General features: G+C 43.9%; 2 protein-coding genes across 2 annotated transcripts in view; one reads left to right on the top strand and one right to left on the bottom strand.

Moving 5' to 3' along the window:
• Positions 1-21,710, bottom strand: part of LOC146986424 (protein NLRC3-like) — a 478,141-nt gene that overhangs the window by 143,904 nt on the left and 312,527 nt on the right. The window lies entirely within an intron of this gene.
• Positions 1-21,710, top strand: part of LOC146986438 (protein NLRC3-like) — a 110,470-nt gene that overhangs the window by 28,718 nt on the left and 60,042 nt on the right. The gene's annotated exons all lie outside the window — the stretch shown is intronic.

Below are 21,710 nucleotides of genomic sequence, written 5' to 3'. Positions count from 1 at the left end.
ACACATGATCATCTTTCTATAAGCACTGATATGGAGGAGCTGTAATCACATTAGGTTACCTGTGTGTGTGTGTGTGTGTGTGTGTGTGTGTGTGTGTGGGTGTGTGACACCAACAAGGTTTAACTTTAAAACCAGATGAAATCATGGTTTAAGTTTAAATTCTGTTGCACGTTAACTGTGTTTTAATCACATGAAGGTGTGTGTGTGTTTGTGTGTGTGTGTGTGTGTGTGTGTGACTGTAATCACATGAAGCTGGCTCTAGAGTCTGTGTGTGTGTGTGTGTGTGTGTGTGTGTGTGTGTGTGTGTGACTGACTTGACACATAGTTAGTTAGTAGCTGCATCCTGTGTCAGTCTGATTTAGCTGTGTCTGTGTTTATAAACATTTAAACGAGAGTAGTATTATACTGGTGCGTTTGCGCGTGCATGTGAAAACTTTTGCGCGTGCACGTGTGAGGCGCGTGCGTCCGCTCATGGACGCGCAGGGGGATCGATCCCCCCTCCCTCTTATGCGGGCACCGGCCCCCCCTCCCTCCTTCCGCCGTCCGTCTATGCAAAACCTGTTTCAAAACCTGTTGCAGCCAATGTATTGTTTTATAGCTCATACTAATGTTAATGAAAGAAGTTCAAAGACAGCATATTTTTAAATCAACATCATTAGGTGTATCCTGTTTGATTACTGTGAGGTGTGACAGGTATCTATTATACATGAATAACATCAATGGTCGTATCAGCCGATACAAGGGGAGGATATGCATCTGAACCATTCACTCTCGCAACGGAAGGAAGGGGTGGTATGCGGGGCGGAACAAACACCTGTAAACATAAACAGCCCACAAAGAGGGAATGGTTTCGCATATTTTTAAATCAACATCAGGTGTATCCATGGGGGTGGAGGGAGGCGGGGTAGCAAAACGGAGGTATAGCTCTAGTTTATTTAGTTTAATTGTATAAAACTTTATACTTAAAAAGTACTGCTATTAGAGCTGTGAGAAATTAAAAGCAGCCTCCTCTTTCGACATATTCTGCAGCAACACTGTTGCCTCGCGCTGCGATTGTGTTATTTTAAAATTTATTTTATTTTATTTTATTTTACCACTCATAGTGTTCATTAAAACGTATTAAAATATCCTGCTGTTTGTGGCTGAAAATCAACCCATTGTCGCACTATTTCTAGCGGATATAGAATCTTATGCCAGAAAAAAAAAAAAAAAAAAACCCTCCTTTGATTTGAACACCCACAGAGTACAAATCTGTGAGTGGGGTTAACAAACCAAGTAGATAATAGGCCAGGGATGGAGAGAGGTAGCAATACAGAAAGTCTGTCAACATTTCCCCCCATCCACAAAAGGGATCGGATGCGCAGGGATTCAAATAAAACAATTAACAGACTAATTCAATGCATGGCGAAACCATACAGCGGACGGATGCGTCGGGGTTTCAAATAGCCTAAAACAATTAACAGACTGATTCAATGCGCTGCGAAACCGGTATAGTTGGCGGATGCGCAGGGGGTTCAAATAAAACAATTAATAGACTAATTCAAAGCATGGCGAAACCGGTATAGTGGGCGGAAGCGTCTGGTTCAAATAAACTTTTGATTATTTGCTGACCGGTGTCGCGTCATAGGTTACAGCCAGATCAACTGGTTTATGTAAATACCAGACCACCACATATATATATATATGGCGTTACAGACCCTAGTCATTACTCGCTATTTCAGACCAGCGCGCACATCGCAGAAGCTCGCTATTTTATCCACACACTGAACTGAAGACCCGGCTCTATTTTTTTTTTCTTCATTCCGAGAGAAATGGCTGCTCGTTACGGTGAGTTTTTAATTATATTAAATCCGATATTCTAACTGTTATTTTTTTAAATAAATTATTTACACATTATAAATAGTCTTTTTTTATTAAGGATGCGTTGTGTTTGGAGGTGACGATATCGACATCTATCCACCAACACCCCAGGAATCGCTACAACCAGGTGCGTATACGTTTTATTTTTAAAAGCGGTGGTATTGAGAATGGTTGTATGTGCTTTGCTAAAGTAATTTACTTTCTCCACAGACAGGCCGAGCCACAGCAAAAACAAACTATCATTGAAGAGGAATCGTGGGATAGAAAATAAAAACACCTCCGAATCTATGTAAGTATAATAATAAAATAGCGTTGCGATAAAAATGATTGAAAATGTTAGTCCATGGTATTGATTTTTCTTTCTTTCTCTATATAGCTCAACACCTAAGAAAATAATTCATCGGGAGCAGCGAAACCCGGTCCTTGGAGAAATTGGCAACGGTGAGTGTTTTGTTTGTTTATTTATTTATTTATTTATTTTATTTTTTTTCACTCCTCATCTTAGTGTTATTATGTAACAACTCTGTTTTATGTTTAAAATAGGTCAGAGAAACGGGGGAGCCCATGTACCCTGCTATTTTGCGCCTTTGCGTAGATCTCTAACCCAGCGCGCCAATGAAGACAAAGCCTCCTGTCCACAATCCAGGTATGTATATAGAGACATTTGCCCAGTCCATTCAGATTTTAAAAAACGTGTATGCGTTTTTTAATTTTATTTTTGTGTGTGTGTGTGTGTGGGTGTGATGTTATATTAATGCTTGCTCTCTACAGTCCTGTGACAGAATCAGCAGAGGCCCACAACGCCCCCACACCTGTCTCACCAACACCGCCAACACCACCGCCGGCATCACCACATCCATCATCAGCCCAGCCGTCTACAACAGCATCATCGGCGGAGCTTGTGGACGAGGAAGAAGAGACGGACAGAGAAGCGGTCGTTGATACCGACGATTCTTACTTTCAATGTGCACAGCTTTTTGTGCCGGATGCGGATTGGGACGGTAGGCTTCTCGGTCATACACATACAGTCCCCACTCTGCTAGTGGAGGACAGTCTGCCACCATCACTGCCCACCTGTCTCAACACGCTAGACTTTGGGGGTGACACAGAATTTGATACAATCGTTAATTCTCTGTATGGTAAAAAAGATCTCATTTTTAACACCTCTCAGTCCTCACTACCATCGCATCAACCTCCTAGCGTTTTACAAACTAGTTCAAACGAACAAAGAATTACCAATCTAGAAAACCAGATAGACGCACAACACCAAATTATCACCGACCTGCAAAAGGAGCTACGCGCACTAAAGAAGACCATAAATAGACCAAATAAAATAGATATCTTAACCAGAGCCATCCGGGAGGGCTTTAACAAACAACACAGGGTAAACCAAAACAGAATCCGTCTGGAAGAACGACGACATGAATTAACCCATACCGCCACACAACATGCACTTGCACTAGGTGTGGAGGCAGCGGCAAGTACTAGGCTTGCAACTCAGCAGCTGATATCGCTATCTCGGCAATAACATAAATCATGCCTCCACCACCGAATAAAATTGCTAGATTAGACACTAGTGATTTTTGGAGTCCCCACAGCTATGATGACCACCACAGATTATTTGAGCAGCATTTACGTGATCTGAAGACATTGATGCAGGAGATAGATGCACACGCTGTTAGACTAGGCATAGGTTGTCACACACCTGTAGCTGCATCATCATCAGTCACAGAGTCAGCAGCATCACAGCCAGACGCACCAGCACCTGTAGCTGCATCATCATCAGTCACAGAGTCAGCAGCATCACAGCCAGACGCACCAACACCTGTAGCTGCATCATCATCAGTCACAGAGTCAGCAGCAGCAGCAGCACCAGTTTCGCTAACACCGCCACAGCCACTAACACCGGCAGCAGTAGATGAGCCAGCAGCATGCATGGATGTGTTAACAGGGAGCGGCCCTGTAGATGTGCGGGAGATTAAGACTTTTAATTCACTACAACTACACCAGCGTATTGATATGAGATCTGTACCCATTGATCATCCGGAGCAGGTCCCAGCAATTGTCAGAGAGTGCCTCTCTGGCGTTATCACACACGCGTTGGAAATGTCTCAGCCTGGCAGTGTTTTGAATGTTGTGTTGAGGGGGCCGTCTTTGGCTTCCGATGTACAAACGGTGCTTTACGACAGCGACGATTATAATCAGGATTTGTTTATAGAGGCTGTAGCCCAGGCTGTCCAGAGTAACGACGACTCCTTGACAGACGATGCGTTAGAATTTGTAGTCACGGTAGCGCAGAACCGTAGCGGCGCCGGTCGTCTAAAGCTGGGTCGCGTACCCTACGATCAAATATTGGCAAAAAAAGGCAATCACCTTTACAACCCCGACAACTGCGCACGGGACAACAATTTGTGTTTTTCTTTGTGTATAGCACATGCAACCAATGCCTCCGCATCTAACACTGATAAACTGATGCATGCCAAGCGTCTACATGCGGCTGTGGGTCTAAACCTTATGCAGCCGGTGTCATTCTCGGACGTGACCAAATTTGAAAGGCATTTAAACACTAAAATAGTCATTTTCCACCACGCAGAACAGCGTAAACGGGTGCTGTGTTTCCAGACCACCAGCACCCCCGGCACAAACACTATCTCACTCTATTTACACAACAACCATTACTATTTAATTACAAACTTAAAGGGTTTTTTTGGCGCTAGCTATGTATGTAATTTCTGCTACAACACATATGAGACACCACTGTTACATGACTGTAAACATTTATGCAACGTGTGCTTCACACATTGTAGCAATCAGGGGGGAACATCCAGAGCCGTAAAATGCGCCGACTGTAACCGCATCTGTAAATCAGAGAGCTGTTACAGAAACCATAAAAAGACCGAAAACACACATGGTCTGATCCCCTGCAGTATGTTAAAGTATTGCATGGCCTGTGGCAGATTGTATAAAACGGGTAAAAAGCCACATGTTTGTACAACACCCCGGTGTGTGCACTGTAAGGAGGACATCACAAATGGGGAGAGTGAACATATGTGTTTTATTCAGCCTCTTGATAAAAAAGAGCCTGAACAAAAATACATCTATTATGATTTTGAGACACAATATAACTCGGGTAAGCATGAGGCATGTTTTGTATGTGCTATAGATACAAACGGAGCAAAGTTTTGTTTCAACACTTCAAAGTGCGTTTCAGCGTTTGTCAGCCACTACAGACGGCCAAAATTTCGCGACTATACATTTATAGCGCACAATGCATCGGGTTTTGACAATTACATACTGCTCGAACACTTTGTTAAACAAGGCATAGTCCCCTCTGTCACCATGCGCGGAAGCCGTGTTATACACATGTACGACGCTCAGTACAGACAGAGATGGATCGATTCATTCAGCTTCCTGCCAATGCGATTAGCAAAAACCCCCGACGCTATGGGTTTTCAGGATCTGATGAAGGGCTATTTCCCACACACATTTAACACAAAAGCAACCGAGTTTTACGACGGCAAATACCCCGACCCCTCGTATTATGGTGTTGATAAAATGCGCGACGATGACCGCCAAAAGTTTATGGAGTGGTACAGCACCGTTTGTAATGACCCATTTAACCTACAGGCTGAGATGCGTAAATACTGTGTTAACGATGTGGAAGTGTTGAAAAAGGCGTGCACCATCTACCGTGACACATTTTTACAGTGTACACAGATAGACCCATTTTCCTTTGCCACACTGGCATCGAGCTGCATGGGCGTCTACAAAACATTGTTTCTCCCCAGAGACACAATTGCACTCACTTACGACGGCGCATATGTAAAACAAAACAAAACATGTTCAAATGCATCGATTCAGTGGTTGGAGTATGTTGCACAGTCTGAGAACATATTCATTAAACATGCGCTTAACGGTGGTGAACAGAAAGCAGGGCCCTACTTTGTAGATGGGTACTGTGAGTCCACAAAGACATGTTATGAGTTTGCAGGTTGTTTCTACCACGGCTGTGTCAGATGCCACGTGGAGAGCGATGTAAATCCTGTGTCTAAGCTATCATATGGCTTGCTCTACCAACAGTTCAGCGAACGGGTGACAGCTTTAAAATCACAGCATGGCATGAATGTGGTTGTGATGTGGGAGTGTGACTGGTCTGGGCTGTGTAGGGAGGATCAGGCTGTCAAAGATTTTCTGTCCACATACAGAAAACCTGAGCGCCTGAACCCCCGCGATGCTCTTTTTGGAGGCCGGACAAACGCCATGAAACTGTACCACAAGGTAGAGGCTGGTGAAAAAATTCAATACTATGATTTCACCAGCCTCTACCCAACTGTGCAGGCCAGAAAACAGTACCCTACCGGCCATCCTCAGGTTATTCATAGTAACTTTTGCAGTATTGATCAGTATTTTGGCTTTGTTAAATGTACAGTGCTTCCGCCCCGGGGTCTTTACCATCCAGTTTTGCCGTACAGAGCGCACTCTAAACTGATGTTTCCCCTTTGCCGCACCTGTGCAGAGGAGCTCAACCAATCGTGTGAGTGTTGCCATAGTGACAGCGAGAGACAGCTCTCTGGTACCTGGGTGTCCTTTGAGCTGCAAACAGCTCTTGAAAAAGGATATCGCATGGTGTGCATTGATGAGGTGTGGCATTTCCCTAACAAGACAGACACATTGTTTAAAGATTATGTCAAAACTTTTCTGAAATGCAAGCAGGAAGCGTCAGGCTATCCCCAGAATGTCACTACCCCCGAGGGCCGGGAGCAATACATTGCCGACTATTATGAAAAAGAAGGCATCAGGTTGGATCCGGACAAGATATGCTACAACAAAGCGGTCAGGAGTTGTAACAAACTACTCCTGAACTCTCTCTGGGGTCGCTTCAGCATGCGCAGCAACATGGCATCATGTGAACTAATTACAGAACCCGAGCGATTTACGCAGCTCATGTTTAGTGATCATTTTAACGTGAGTCAGTTCTGTTTTATTTCAGATGATGTTGCTATGGTTCAGTGGACCCATGCCGACGGCACGGGGTCCAGGGTGAAAGATGTCAATGTGTTTATTGGCGCAATGACGACAGCTTATGCCCGCCTCATGCTTTATGAGGTCCTGGACAAGCTGCAGCAGAGGGTTTTGTACTGTGACACTGATTCTGTTATTTTCACAAGCCAACCTGGTGAGTGGGTACCACCCACAGGTCCATACCTGGGTGATCTCACAGATGAACTGGAGGATGGTGATTATATCACAGAGTTTGTGTCTGGTGGGCCCAAATGTTACGCCTATTACACACAGAATGGCAAATCACAGGTTAAGTGTAAGGGTGTGACATTGAATGCTGTTAACTCTAAAGTTGTCACCCCCGAGTCGCTGAAGGGTCTGGTTCAAGCGTTCACCACCAATAAAAACACTTCCACATCGTTGACGGCCGTGTCAGACACCATCAAGCGCAATAAAAAGACATTCCGTCTCAAAAACGACACAGTGGTTAAAAAAGTGCAGGTGGTGTACAACAAGCGTCGGCTGCTCCCCGATTATACGACTCTGCCATACGGCTTCTAAAAAATGGATCAAGGGTTTGACCACCGGTTACAACATCCTTTTAGTTTGGTCGTGAGTGGCCCCTCCAACTGCGGTAAAACATTTTTTGTCAAGGACGTCATTGAAAATGCATCACGTGTCATCTCGGATCCTATCCAAAACATTGTCTATGTTTACTCGTGTTGGCAGCCGATGTACGACAAACTATTGCAGGTCACAGAGATCAACTTTGTAAACGGTTTGCCTGACTCCCTATGTGATGATACGTTGCTGCCACCCGAAAAAAACAATTTACTCATTATCGACGATTTAATGAACGATGCCAGCAACAATATTGAGGTTCAAAATGTTTTCACAAAATATGTTCATCATAGAAATCTCAGCTGTATTTATCTGGTTCAAAATTTATTTATCCAGGGCAAATCTTCCCGCACTATAAGCTTAAACACAAATTACCTCGTTCTGTTCAATAACCCCCGAGACAAATATCAAATTTCATTACTGGGCAGGCAGATGTTTCCGGGGAACGCAAAATATTTTTTGGAGTCTTTTAATGACGCCACCTCTGTCCCTTATGGGTATTTGATCATAGATTACAAAGCCAAGACTCCTGATCATTTAAGGCTCAGAAGTGAGCTGCTGGCAGACCGACCGGTTGTGTACATCCCGAAAAAGAAAAACAGATGACGTTGACGCGTATTCAAAAAACCCTCCCTTTGCTGGAGCTGCTATATAAAGCATCTCCTAAGATGAGAAAAGTCATTTTAGTTCAGTCTGGGCCCGAACTTATTCTTTCATTATGTGAAATAGCCCTAAATGTTTTGAACGGGAATATACCGCTGACCAGTCAACAGTTCAACCGGCTTAAAAAGAAAAAAAAAGAGATTAGACTAATTGCTGATAAAAAGGTAAAAATTGTCAAAAAAAGAAAATTAGTAAACCAGTCCGGTGGATTTTTACTTCCGTTATTAGGAGCAGCATTACCCTTCATCGTCGATCTCGTTCGGAGGAAGTAGATCTGTTTTTTTGATTTTGTTTAAAATGGAGCACACTCATAAAATGTTTCTAGTTCCTCAGCAACAATTGGATATGATTAAAAATCGTGAACACCCTCCGGAGTCTATAAGAAGCGCTGCTCAGAATGAGCTGGATAAGGCCATGGTTGAGGTGTTGGAGCAACCTAATGTAAATCTGTATGACAAAGCAAAAAAATATGCATCCATCCTTCAAAGATATCTAACACTGGTGAGACAAGGCGAGCAGGAAAAAACCCTGTTAACACTATCGATCCCGCCTGCCGAGGCAACCGTCGCCCCCGGCAACGCTGCCTCTGCTGACTCTGTGCCCGACGCGACACAAACACAAGCCGGTAGAGACAGAGTCTTGGATGTGTTAAAACACATGCCTCAAAAAAGTAGAAAAAATGCAGAGCTTATTTTGGATGTGTTGTCAAACTCTTCAGATGTGATAACATGGTCGGACCAGGGGGAGGTGTCTATCAATAACAAACCAATAATTGGCTCACATGTGTATGATCTGGTTAAGAGTATCACGGCTCCCTACAACGTCTCTGACGCATCGAGACCCCGGGGCTGGTATTCTTTTCTAAATACGCTGGCTGATTTAAACTTGCCTTTGTCAGTTATACCAAACACACGTGTCCGCAGTGCAATTGCAGATATTAAACTCCGCAATGACGATCACAGCGCCAGTTCAACCCCTGATCGGCTCATTACAATGTCGGACAATAGGTTGACAAGGAGAAGTAGAAACAGAACAAGTACTAATTTATTTGATTCTACACCATCCCCCCTCTTTTATAGAACACCCATGTCGGGGTCTGCGGGGTGGGAAAGTTACTGAATGTAATAATTATATGTTTTTTTATTTTTTATTTTTTTTTTATATTCTTTGTTTATTTTTGCTCTAAATACTACTGAATAACGCTGTGTTTTCTTTTAATTTTATATTTAAACCCCTGTATTCATTTCTTGATAAAACTATGAAATTGTTGTTGTTTATAATAATGTTGTTTTTGTTTTTCTGTCATAAGATGTTGTTGAATAAATACAAACGAATACACACAATATACACTGATACTGCTTCTTTATTTTCCAGTCTGAACGCATGTAAAATTATACCCTCTGCACACCGTTTCACCATGTATTATGTTAACAAACTTGCAAACCATGACATCATTACAGAACAAATCATCTTTATACATTTTTATCACTCTGTCATAAGACAGTCCTTTTTGTATGTTATACAGAAAAAACACACAATGGGCTCCGCACGTCGCTGTATGCTCGCTCTGCACACGCTTCTGTGAGTAATACACATTTAAAGAATTATTCACCAAAAAGTTGTTTATCTGGGGGCTGAATCGTGTATAATCTGGGGGGTTACCAAAACTGTCAAAAAAATATCCATCCTTGTCTCTTGTGATGTAGACGGCCACCCAGTGCTCACCTGGCATGGATGAGGGGTGAGTATTGACAACGGCCATCACTGGAAATCTGGCGAGTTTCCGAGCTGGTAGCTGGTCATATGCCAACACTCCCAAGAAATACACATGTCTAGCACTAATTTTTTTAACAAGACTGGTTAATTCGATGGTGTTCATATTTTTCAGTAGTAGTCGAGAAGCACCTGTCTCCTGTTTGATATTTCAACGACCGAGTCAAACACAGCGTAGCATATAAGGTTAACGGTGCGGGTCAGGGCGTTTCTGAATCGCACTTCCAACTTAACGTTTCCTGATTTAATTAGTGACACGTTGCCACCGTGGCCCTCGTCGGCCTCAAGGTTGAAACAAAACAGTGCGTATCCCTCAGCAAAATCACCTCTGCTTATTGCTAGCGATCTGTCTTTCAAGTGTCGGCCTGTGGCCTGCACCAGTTGAAAATACTCTCTTGTGTACTGGCCTCGATGAAAAACTGGTTGAAACGGTTTAGTAGGATACGGTTGGCCGTCGGCGTACAGACAAATAAACTCTATGCCATAGTTTTCAAAATTAAACGGGTTACGCCCGTAGCTGCCTGTGTAAGCCTCGTTATCAACAAAACCTAAAACAACAAATTTTGGCATTTGTCCCATAAACAAATTCTCCTGGTTGCACGTCCTGGTGCCCGTGGGTATGGAGAACGTTTTTAACGCCACTCTGTCAATTGCATATTTTGCATTGGTGTGTTGAAGTGCCCGGCTGTGTGCTAGCCGGACTGCTGGTGATACGGTGACTTTTTTCACAAACAGACTGGCAGCCACAATCTTTGCCCGGAATGCGTCGTTGGCCGTCGTCATCAGCACAAACTCATCTTTAGAACGCATAAATTTCATCGATATGTCGATCCCGTTAAGCATCAGCTTTTCTTGGAAAAACAAATCCGCATGTATCGGTGATATCAGGTCAACGATCCTACTGGTCCCGGTGTACCCACCTCTGTGAACCAGTCCCAAATTCGCTCCGGTGATCGAAGCGTCATTCATATTTTCAGCAGTATCTTTTCGAAACAAACCGGTGCTAAACTGTGTGTGGAGTGTGTTCGTTCCATAGTTAATTAAACACTCGATTATTCCTCGGTACGGATACGTGTTGGACGACTGCGTTATAAGCCTATCGCCCAACATAATGTCAACCTGTGAGAATAAAGTACACCCTGGGTAGTTTATGAATCCAACATCTGCGGCTAGAGTCAGGTTGGATCCATCCGGGTTGGTAATCTTTACGCTCACAAGCAGGTATGAATCGTTTAGATCCAGATAATCCTCACCGCATGATGATATGTAAAATTCTAAAGGGCCAGTATCCGTTATTGCGGAGACTGGTGGTATTTCGATATATGAGGATTTTTCAATGGAGGTCTGAGTGTATGGTACTGTGAACAAGTCCAGCTCTGTTTTCACACACTCTCCCGACTGGTCATGTATGAGCGACATTTTTAAAATGTTTAGAATATATCTTTTGCGGAGTTGCGTCCCCTGGCTGAGCGTGATCTGCTTCCTTTGGATGCAGGCTTCTTTCTGGTCACTCTCTGTCTTTTGGCTTGTGTTTTATTACCCCGTGCGTTATGCGGCGGTCTTTTTCTACTGGTCCGCGTGCGCACAATCAGTCCACTGCCTTCCTGTTTACTGCCGAAACTGCTTCTTGCGATATTCGACACGACGTCCCCCACGATGCTAGTTGCAGCCGTTTTCAAATGTGGCCTAGCAATGCTCAATCCTCTTTTTAACAAAGGCAGAGCCATTCGAAATAAAGATCTAAACATGCCCCCTAGCCCATTGCCATACTGTGTGCTAGAGCCTATAAATCCAGGCAAATCACCACCAGCTTGATTCATATAATATGACATATATCTGGAATCATCGCGGATGTACGGCTGATGCATTATCCCCTTCCGTTTAAAAATGGTTCTTTATCGGACGGAAGTGTAGTTTCACAATCACTTTACCGTACATGAACGGAATGTGCTCGTTTTGATCGTTTTTTAACGAGATCTCTATATCGTCTACCACCGATTTGGAGAGCGATGTGTAGTGTGGCTTATCGAAGGTTTGAGTGGGGTTGTGCCTGTGCTCGTCAGAGATATTTATACATCTCAACAGCGGGACGTAGCTGTCCCCCACCAGCTGATAATCCACTATGTTGCTGTAGATAAATATATTATATCTGCCTCCGTGAATGTCGGCCGGTAGGGGCGCCATGTGTTTTTTAAAAACTGATGCAGAAGTAATCTCGAACGGCTCCCCTGGTTTAAAACCCAGTATTTCAGCGAGTCGTCCATGAAATGTCAGAGTTGTTTTTTCACTTCCCCCCACTTGCACTCTGTTTACACCAAGGCAAGGCAAGGCAAGGCAAGGCAAGGCAAGGCAAGGCAAGGCAAGGCAAGGCAATTTTATTTGTATAGCCCGTTTTTACAAACAGTTTGTCTCAAAGGGCTTTACATGGCATCGTAACAACATCCTCTGTCCTTAGACCCTCACATCGACTGAGGAAAAACTCCATGGAAAACCCTTTTAACAGGGAAAAGTCGGAGAAACCTCAGGGTGAGCAACAGAGGAGGGATCCCTCACCCAGGACGGACAGACGTGCAATAGATGTTGTTACAGACAAGAAAACAGTTTACAGTTTGTCACAGAATGTGCGAAATATGGAAATGTTAGCAGGAGTTGATGAAGGCAGTCTCTGGTGAGGGGGGGGGGGCGGGGGGGCGGGGGGGGGGCAGGGAGAGCTGGCCAGCTCGATGGGAGGGCTGGGTGGCAGACTGGTCCATGGGAAGGGAGGGGAGGCCGGTCTAACAGCAGGGGAAGGGGAGGGAGGGGGGGGCGATGCAGGCGGTGGCTGGTGCAGAGAGATGGAGCTCCGGTGGATCTGCGGAAACACAGAGAGAGTGCGAGACACCAAGGCCAAACTACAAAGTACAACAGAAAATGACAGTTCAAAAATATACTGAGGAGAGGAGAGGAGAGGAGAGGGGAGGGGAGGGGAGGGGAGGGGAGGGGAGGAGAGAAGAGAAGAGAAGAGAAGAGAAGAGAAGAGGAGGAGAGGGCTCTGTGTGACCAGATGTGTCCCCAGCAGTCTAAGCCTATAGCAGCGTAGCTATAAAATGGTTCAGAGCTACCTGAACCAGCCCTAACTAAAAGCCCTGTCATAAAGGAAGGTCTTAAGTCTAGACTTAAATGTAGTTAGAGTGTCTGCCTCTTTGACCCATGGAGAGAGCTGGTTCCACAGTAAAGGAGCCCGGTAACTGAAGGCTCTACCTCCCAGTCTGTTTTTAGAGATACTGGGAGTCACTAACAGACCTGCGTTCTGGGAGCGGAGTGCTCTGGTAGGACAGTAAGGAATGATTAGTTCTTTCAGATAGGTTGGAGCTTTATCATTAAGAGCCTTATAAGTCAGCAGAAGGATTTTGAAGTCTATTCTAAATCCCACAGGAAGCCAGTGGAGAGAAGCTAAGGTGGGAGAGATGTGCTCTCTCTTCCTAACTCCTGTCAAAACCCTCGCTGCGGCATTCTGGACCAGCTGGAGACTCTTTAGAGAGTTTTTCGGACATCCTGAAAGGAGAGAGTTGCAGTAGTCTAGCCTAGAAGTGATAAATGCATGTACTAGTTTCTCAGCATCACTCTGGGAGAGGATATTCCTAATCTTAGTGATACTGCGCAGATGGAAGAAGGCGGTCCTAGTCACGTGCTTTATGTGGGAGCTGAAGGAAAGGTCCTGGTCAAAAATGACTCCAAGGTTCCTCGCGGTAGTACTCGGGGTCAGGGTGATGCCATCTAGAGTAGCGATCTGATTGGAGAACGTGTCCCTGAGATGTTTAGGTCCAAACACAATAACCTCAGTTTTATCTGAATTCAGTAGCAAGAAGTTAGAGGACATCCAGGATCTAATGTCTTTCAGACAGTCTTGCAGATTGATGAGGCGGCTTCTGTCATCTGGCTCCATGGACAAGTAGAGTTGCGTATCATCAGCATAACAGTGAAAATTGATTGAGTGCTTCCGGATGATGCCACCTAATGGGAGCATGTAAAGAATGAAGAGGATTGGCCCTAAGACTGAACCCTGCGGTACACCATACGTAACTCTGCTATACTCTGAGTGGTCGTTATTAACATTAACAAATTGAAACCTGTCAGATAAGTATGACTTAAACCATTTTAGGGCAGGTCCTTTAATCCCTATTTCATGATCTAGTCTCTGCAGCAGGATGCTGTGGTCGATGGTGTCGAATGCAGCACTGAGGTCCAAAAGTACAAGAACAGAGACGAGACCTCTGTCTGAAGCTATAAGAAGATCATTAGAGACTTTGACAAGTGCTGTTTCAGTGCTATGGTGTTCTCTGAATCCAGATTGGAAAGCTTCAAAGAGCTCGTTGCTGTGCAGATGTTCATGTAGCTGCTCCAGGACAATCTTCTCAAGGATCTTAGAGATGTAAGGAAGGTTGGATATAGGCCGATAGTTGGCAAGGACATCTGGGTCAAGAGAAGGTTTTTTAAGTAAAGGGTTAATGACAGCCACCTTGAAGGCCTGTGGCACGTAGCCTGTGGCTAAGGAAAGATTGATTTGGTTCAGAAAAGAAATGTTAATTAAGGGGAAGACATCCTTAAGTAGTCTTGTCGGAACTGGATCCAGCAAACATGTGGCTGACTTGGAAGAAGTAATTGCAGAAGTTAAGTCTGACAGGTCGATGGGAGAGAAGCTGTCCAAGTGTGTACCAAGTCTGGGAGGCGCTTCTATGGGTACCGTAATCTGTGGACCATTACTAGCAATTTTTGTTCTAATATTAACTATCTTTTCGGTAAAGAAAGTTAGGAAGTCGTTGCTGCTGAGAGTTGGAGGGATGGATGGCTCAACAACACTATGGTTCTTGGTCAGCCTGGCCACAGTGTTGAAAAGGAACCTGGGGTTGTTCTTATTCTTTTCTATTAGAGATGAATAGTAATTGCTTCTAGCATTACGGAGTTCTTTTTTATATATTAATAAACTATCCTTCCAGGCTTGACGGTCTTCCTCATGTTGGCTGGAATGTGTTTTCCTTTCCAGCTGTCTGGTCTTCTGTTTCAAAGCGCGCAAGTTTGGGCTGTACCAGGGAGCTATTCTTTTCTGATTGATAACTTTCTTTTTGAGGGGAGCTACAGCATCAAGTGTTCCAAGGAGTGCTGCTGCAGTGCTATCCACAAGATAGTCCACCTGTGTGGGGGTGAAACCAGCATAACTGCCCATAGTATGGTTACAGAATGTGGTGAAGTCAGCATCACTGCCCATAATATGGTTACAGGATGTGGCAGCAAGCTCTGCTGGAATAAGCTCTTTAAATCTAGAAACAGCCGTGTCAGATAGACATCTACTGTAGCGGGATTTTTTCCCAGGTAGGATATAATTTGTTAAAGTAAATTCAAATGTTATTAAAGAATGGTCAGACAAGACGGGGTTCTGAGGAAGAACTGTGACATGGTCAGCTTCTATTCCATAAGTAAGTACTAAGTCAAGGATATGATTAAAAGTGTGAGTGGGTTTGTTTACCCTCTGAGAGAAGCCGACTGAATCCAAAAGTGACTTGAAGGCAGTAGCCAGACAATCATCATCGACGTCCACATGAATGTTAAAGTCACCTACTATAATGACTTTGTCTGAACTCATTGCTAAATTTGACAGAAAGTCAGGGAATTCTTCTAGAAACTCAGAATAAGGTGCAGGAGGACGATACACTACAGCAAGTAAGAGTGGTTTTTCTGCTTTCCAGTCTGGCTGAGAGAGGCTGACAGTAAGGCTTTCAAATGTATTATATGAACTATTATGTCTAGGGTTGATAATCAGATTTGACTGATAAATAGCAGCCACTCCTCCTCCTCGGCCTGTGTTACGAGGCACATGACAGTTAATGTAACTAGGAGGGGTAGATTCATTCAAACTAACATATTCATCTTGCTGCAACCAGGTCTCAGTGAGTGTTAATATGTCAATATGGTGACTTGTAATTAAGTCATTCACTAGGAGAGACTTGGATGGGAGAGAACGAATGTCCACCCCACATAAACCCTATTGTTGATGTTGTTGTAAATTAGGTTTATGCGTGACGTTGTCGGGTGTGTGCACTTTGAATTAATTTCCTTTAATATTCTCGGGATTGAATCATAGTAGCCCACCGTTAGCTCCACGTCCACATCCACTTCAATCATTGTTTTAAAATTAGTAGTGGTGACCGTCATGTGCGCATCAGAAGCAGGAAACGATGTCCAAACTCGTGGATATTGCACCTCGATAACTCCCACTTCGTATGGTTCGTTTAAAGCAACGGGCCTTGCTAGTTTAGTCCTGTAGTGCCATATCTTGTTATTTGGATAAACGCCCGCAGATGCATTGCTGGGTAGCGTCACGTAGAATCCGTTCTTTTTGTCCATAGCGCACCCGTTTCTAATCTATAATGAATAAGCGGATGTGTGTTCCTTCGCATTTATGACACATTCACAACATCCTTTGCCAGGATCCACGAGTTAAATTTCTCTGGCCAGCCCAGCCATTTTACCAACACCATGTTTCTGCGTCCCTCTTTTTTCCTTGATAGGATTTTTTCTATTTTGAACGTTTTGTTTTTATCGATAATCACTAGATGTATCTCTTGTTCGTAAAACACACCCTTTACAGCCTCACCGGACATGTCCTTTAGTCTATAAACAGGCGGGTCTCTGGCAATACATTCTGCGACACTAAAATATTCGTCCGTGTATGTCTGTTCATAACCCTTTCTAAACACACCTCTCAGCTTTGATATCCTCACAGTGTCACCCTGTTTGTATTTAAAAGTTACATTCTTACGTTGTGGGATTGTTTTGTACAGGTTGTGAAAGACTGTTTTTTCGCTATCTTTGTTTACATCAGAGGGTCGCATTTTTATGGACCTGTGGTAAGAATTGTTATACGCTGTAACTAGGTCCTGGACCACCTCCACATATCTGCGCGAATTCACCGAAGTTAAATATCTCCACATGCGGGTCTTGAAAGTTCTGTTGAATCGCTCAACCACGCTCGCCTTGGTTTCGTTCATTGTTGAAAAATGGGTTATGTTATAACGGTCCATCAGACGTTTAAACTGTTTATTATAAAACTCGGTCCCCGCGTCCGTTTGTAGTTTTATGGGCACGCGCCCTTCGTCCAGAATGTGATCAAACGCTTTTACGACATCGTTGGCACTTTTGCTCTTAAGACATCTAACCCACGCATACTTGGAAAACACATCTATACATGTCAATAAGTATCGCACGTTATCATTGTCTGCGGAATATTCGCTCATATCCACCAGATCTGCCTGATACTGTTTGTCAATACCACTGACCAAGACTCTATTTCTGCGAAAATGTTTAGCTGCTCTGGCGTGAAGTGTGTACGCGTCCTGAGCAGCCAGAAACGTTTGTACAGTGTTCAAGTCTGGAGCGGTTCCTGTAGACTCCTTGGCCGCCTGTCGAAGTCTGTTCACACCGCCGAGACCACCGGGGTGGGCAGGGTTGTAATAAATCTTATGCAGTGTGGTGTTCATGGCTGAGATAAATCACAAATGAGTACGAGTAGTGTTCAACAAGCGGTTTTTATTGAAAAAAATAAAAATAAAAATACAAAAGTAACATAGGGGCTGGTGTATGTAGATCGGCACAGCTTTTGTGTTGGTATCAATATGATGGTTTCCATGTGTTTCTGAGCATGTCAAGGGCCCATGGGCACCCATGTTGATCAATATCGTCTACCGTATTGTTAATTACAGTCATTACATTGTCATGTTGTTTTAATTCATTCAGAATGACTTCCACCGCTCCTGCTATCTTGGCAGGGCTGCAGAGGATGCGTTTCCCATACAGGTATGATCTGATTGTAGGGATAAAGTTCTCGTTCCACAGACGCTTGAGAATAGCATCATAATTTGTTACATAATAATAACCGGGAATGTCGTACACGCAGCTGTGATGTTTCTGACTCGGATGTTTATGCAGGCATCCGAAGCATTCTTCTTGCCATAGTTTATTCATAGGATAGTAGAGCAAAGTCAACACGACTGTTCTCACGCACTCCATGAATTTTGCGGATATGTCTTTGTGCATAAATGCATCGTCATGGTCCATGTAGACACCATTTAAGGTGCTTGTGTCCTCGGGCGGGGAATCCAGCTTTATAGTCCGCGATATGATGAATGCACGCCGCTTTGCTTCCACCTGCAGCAGGTCTGTCTGATGCGATTGTAGTGAACATGGTGATTGACAGGATGCGGAGTTAGTACCTGTAAAAGAGTGAAATCAATAAATTAACAAGTTCAACACACACACACACACACACACACACACACACATACACACCTCCCTCCTGCGCGGTAACAAAAACAAAAACAAAAAAAAAACAAAAAACAAAAACAAAACCTACCAAATCAGATGATGCACACAGTCCTCAGGGAGGTGTGGTCCTCCGTCTGCGAGCACAGGACGCCATCGCATGCATTATCCGATTCAGCGCACACATCGTCAAAAACAAGGCGCTTTCTAACGCTTTCAAAACATTTGATGGTCGTGTCCTTTTTGATGGCCTCTTGTAGCGCATCAAACAATGAGCACACAGCCGCTCTGTCGCACCACTGTACAAAAAATAAATCATTAAAGTCTTTTGACTCGGTGGCTGATCGGTCTAAAGACACTGTAAGATACAGTGTTGCCCCGTTGTGGCATGCCCGATATGTTTCAACTCCGGAAGGGCTGTGCCATCGGGACATATAAAACAACGCGTAAGTATGCAGAGGACTGCTGTGGAACTTTGAGTGTAATATATCGTAAAAATGAGCCCAGTCACGAAGCCCCATTCCCTGCTTTCCACCGACACCATACACAATGACGCTGTCATCACCCACACTCAGATATACTCTGCCACCCACGTATTTAACTGTATAGACATACCTAAAAACCCCTGTTACACTATCAGCAAACTGTAGCGCATCACCCTCATTGACACGCTTCTTTTTGCGGGGCGCTCCATCCAGAACATCAGCACACATACCCTCGTGTGTAGCAGCGGGCTCGCCGGCTTCTGTGTTCTGCATTGTCGCGGTGTTTTATAGCTGCTCTGCCGGTGCTGGTGCGGAGGTCCGATGGTGCTGCGGGGTCGGCGGCTGGTAACATCTTCAGGGATACCTGCTGCTTATATCCCTCTTCAAAACAATAGGCAGGAGGCGGTCTGACACTGTGACGTTATGTTTACAGGTGTTTGTTCCGCCCCCGCATACCACCCCTTCCTTCCGTTGCACGAGTGAATGGTTCAGATGCATATCTTCTCCGGTATCGGCTGATACGACCATTGATGTTATTCATGTATAATAGATACCTGTCACACCTCACAGTAATCAAACAGGATACACCTAATGATGTTGATTTAAAAATATGCTGTCTTTGAACTTCTTTCATTAACATTAGTATGAGCTATAAAACAATACATTTGGCTGCAACAGGTTTTGAAACAGGTTTTGCATAGACGGACGGCGGAAGGAGGGAGGGGGGGCCGGTGCCCGCATAAGAGGGAGGGGGGGGGGGGTCGATCCCCCTGCGCGTCCATGAGCGGACGCACGCGCCTCACACGTGCACGCGCAAAAGTTTTCACATGCACGCGCAAACGCACCAGTATAATACTACTAACGAGCGCCAGGTGGATTGTTTATGAAGTTAACGAGCTCTGGCCTGAGGATCAAAGAGGTTACCACGGCGATAGGGGCCCCCGCAGGCTGAGACAGACAGAAACGTGGAGAAAAAGAGCCATTTTCTGCCTCTGCACCGGTCTCACATTTAGGCCTAGCACGACAAAACGGTAACTCCTATCAGAACAAAACACAGATCAACGTTGCTCTAAGGACTTACTGAAAATTTCGGTACGATTTGGTGTTTCTACAGTAAATATTTTGGCGACGCTGGCAGTTTTAAAACATCAGGCCGTTCTGCTCCTCTCAGAAAATATTTGTATTGGACTCAATGAGGAGCAGGGACAGACGTGGCCGCACTCAGAGGCTGATTCTGTCAATTCTGTAAGTCTCTCTGATATTTTGAGCACATGACATGAGAGATAACAAGTTTGTCTTACAAATTCTGAAAAAATTATGTCTGTAGAGTGTAAATTGTGGCCGTGCTGACAGTTTATCCAGAAAAGATACAGAATGTTTCTTCACTCTCTCCCACTCTAACCGATGATGTCACGCACTCTGACACGAACATTCTGTCCAATACACACCCATTATAATCTCATAATTTCTCCAAAAATGATCATGGTCATTGATCAGGGATTGATCAAAAACTATATGACCTATCAAAACGTGGAGTAATACGACAATACACAAGACCTGTGTCTACTGTTTAAAGTTTAAATGGAGTCTCTAGGTGAAAGTATGCCTGAGCAGTAGACGTTTGTTAAACTCCAATGATTGGTCTTTTTCGCTCTTTTTTTTCCGCCCGTCCCATTGACTTACATGCAAAAATTTTGCGCAGTAAATCGCGACTTACGTCGCGAATAATTCGTAAACTGTTGAGAAAAGTAATAGCACACCGATCCCGATCAAGACGCACGTTTTCATATATAATATTCGAGTTGCAGGACTAGTAGCGAACCAAAAGTTGGCCGGAAGTGGAAAAATAACTAGAAAAAGCATTTCCAAGAATGGAAATGGTGTGACTGCTGATAGCAACTGAACGCTGTTGCAGAATTAGCAAATAGTGCAAGCAGTGATCACCATACAAATGTTTGACCAAGGTCGGAATCGAACCCACAACCTCATGGTCATTAGACTTCCACTCTGCCTCTAGGCCACAGTGCACACACAGTTGCAGAGACTGTTGTCTGTTAATGATCTGCACACTGTCAACATCAAGAAAGCTTGAGAGTCAAGCTTGAATGACTTAGAATGAAAATTTCTGTGAATTTCAGGCTGAGAGCAGCAGTTTCAACATGAAGCAAGTTATCAGAAGTCAACAGAGGACAACTGGGAAAATAATTCACTATAATTGTTGTTGAGGCAAGATTTGAACGAGCAACCTTCAGGTTTCCAGACCAGCAAGCTAACCACTAGGCTACAGACAGAGACAGTATGTGAGGGGTAAAGAAAACCTTTGATAAGAGGATCACTGGCTTCTGCTTAAAAAAAAAAGTAAGGAATCGAACCCATGACCTCATGATCAATAAACTGACTAATTGTAATGTGATGATGTGCTGCAAACGGTGGCAGAAGCAATTAATGTGTCTCTTAACGAACACCTGTAACCAATTGAGGGTGGGGGAGGGGAGCAGAATTCAACATCACATAACAAGATTGCTCAGCCTGGATTCGAACTAGTGACCTTGGGGTTGGCGAGCAGCCACTTTACCAACTGGACTACAGACAGAGTTGTGGAGAACTCTCAGCATTGGGCTGAATGAGAGCAGAGAGCTCCCTGGCTGCATTTAAAAAATATTTAAAATTATTATCTAAGTCTCTTTGCATTTTTGACCAGAATTTTAGCCAGAAGACAAGTGTGGCTACAAAACTGGAGAAAATAATTTGTCTAGAGTTTAATTTGCAGAAAAAGTTAAATATTTTAAAAAGTATAAATAGTTAAAAAGAGAAAAGTAATGCCGATAAAGTTCAAAAAAAGCTGCACGTTTTGATATATGAATTGTTGAAATAGCACAACACCTAACACACTAACCATATGGCCACAGAGAACCTGAGTTACAATGAGCTTTATACTATGAGGAATCAAAGACTGTCCAATGACAGCTGAATAATTGGAATCAAAAGTCAAGCAATGATGTGAAATGACTG

The sequence above is a fragment of the Trachurus japonicus genome, chromosome 6 (assembly GCF_045865225.1).
Source record: "Trachurus japonicus isolate A0001 chromosome 6, Traja_1.0".
In the NCBI taxonomy this organism is placed as follows: Eukaryota; Metazoa; Chordata; class Actinopteri; order Carangiformes; family Carangidae; genus Trachurus; species Trachurus japonicus.
The sequence above is the reverse complement of the archived record's forward strand: the minus strand, read 5'-3'. Positions and strand labels throughout refer to the sequence as shown.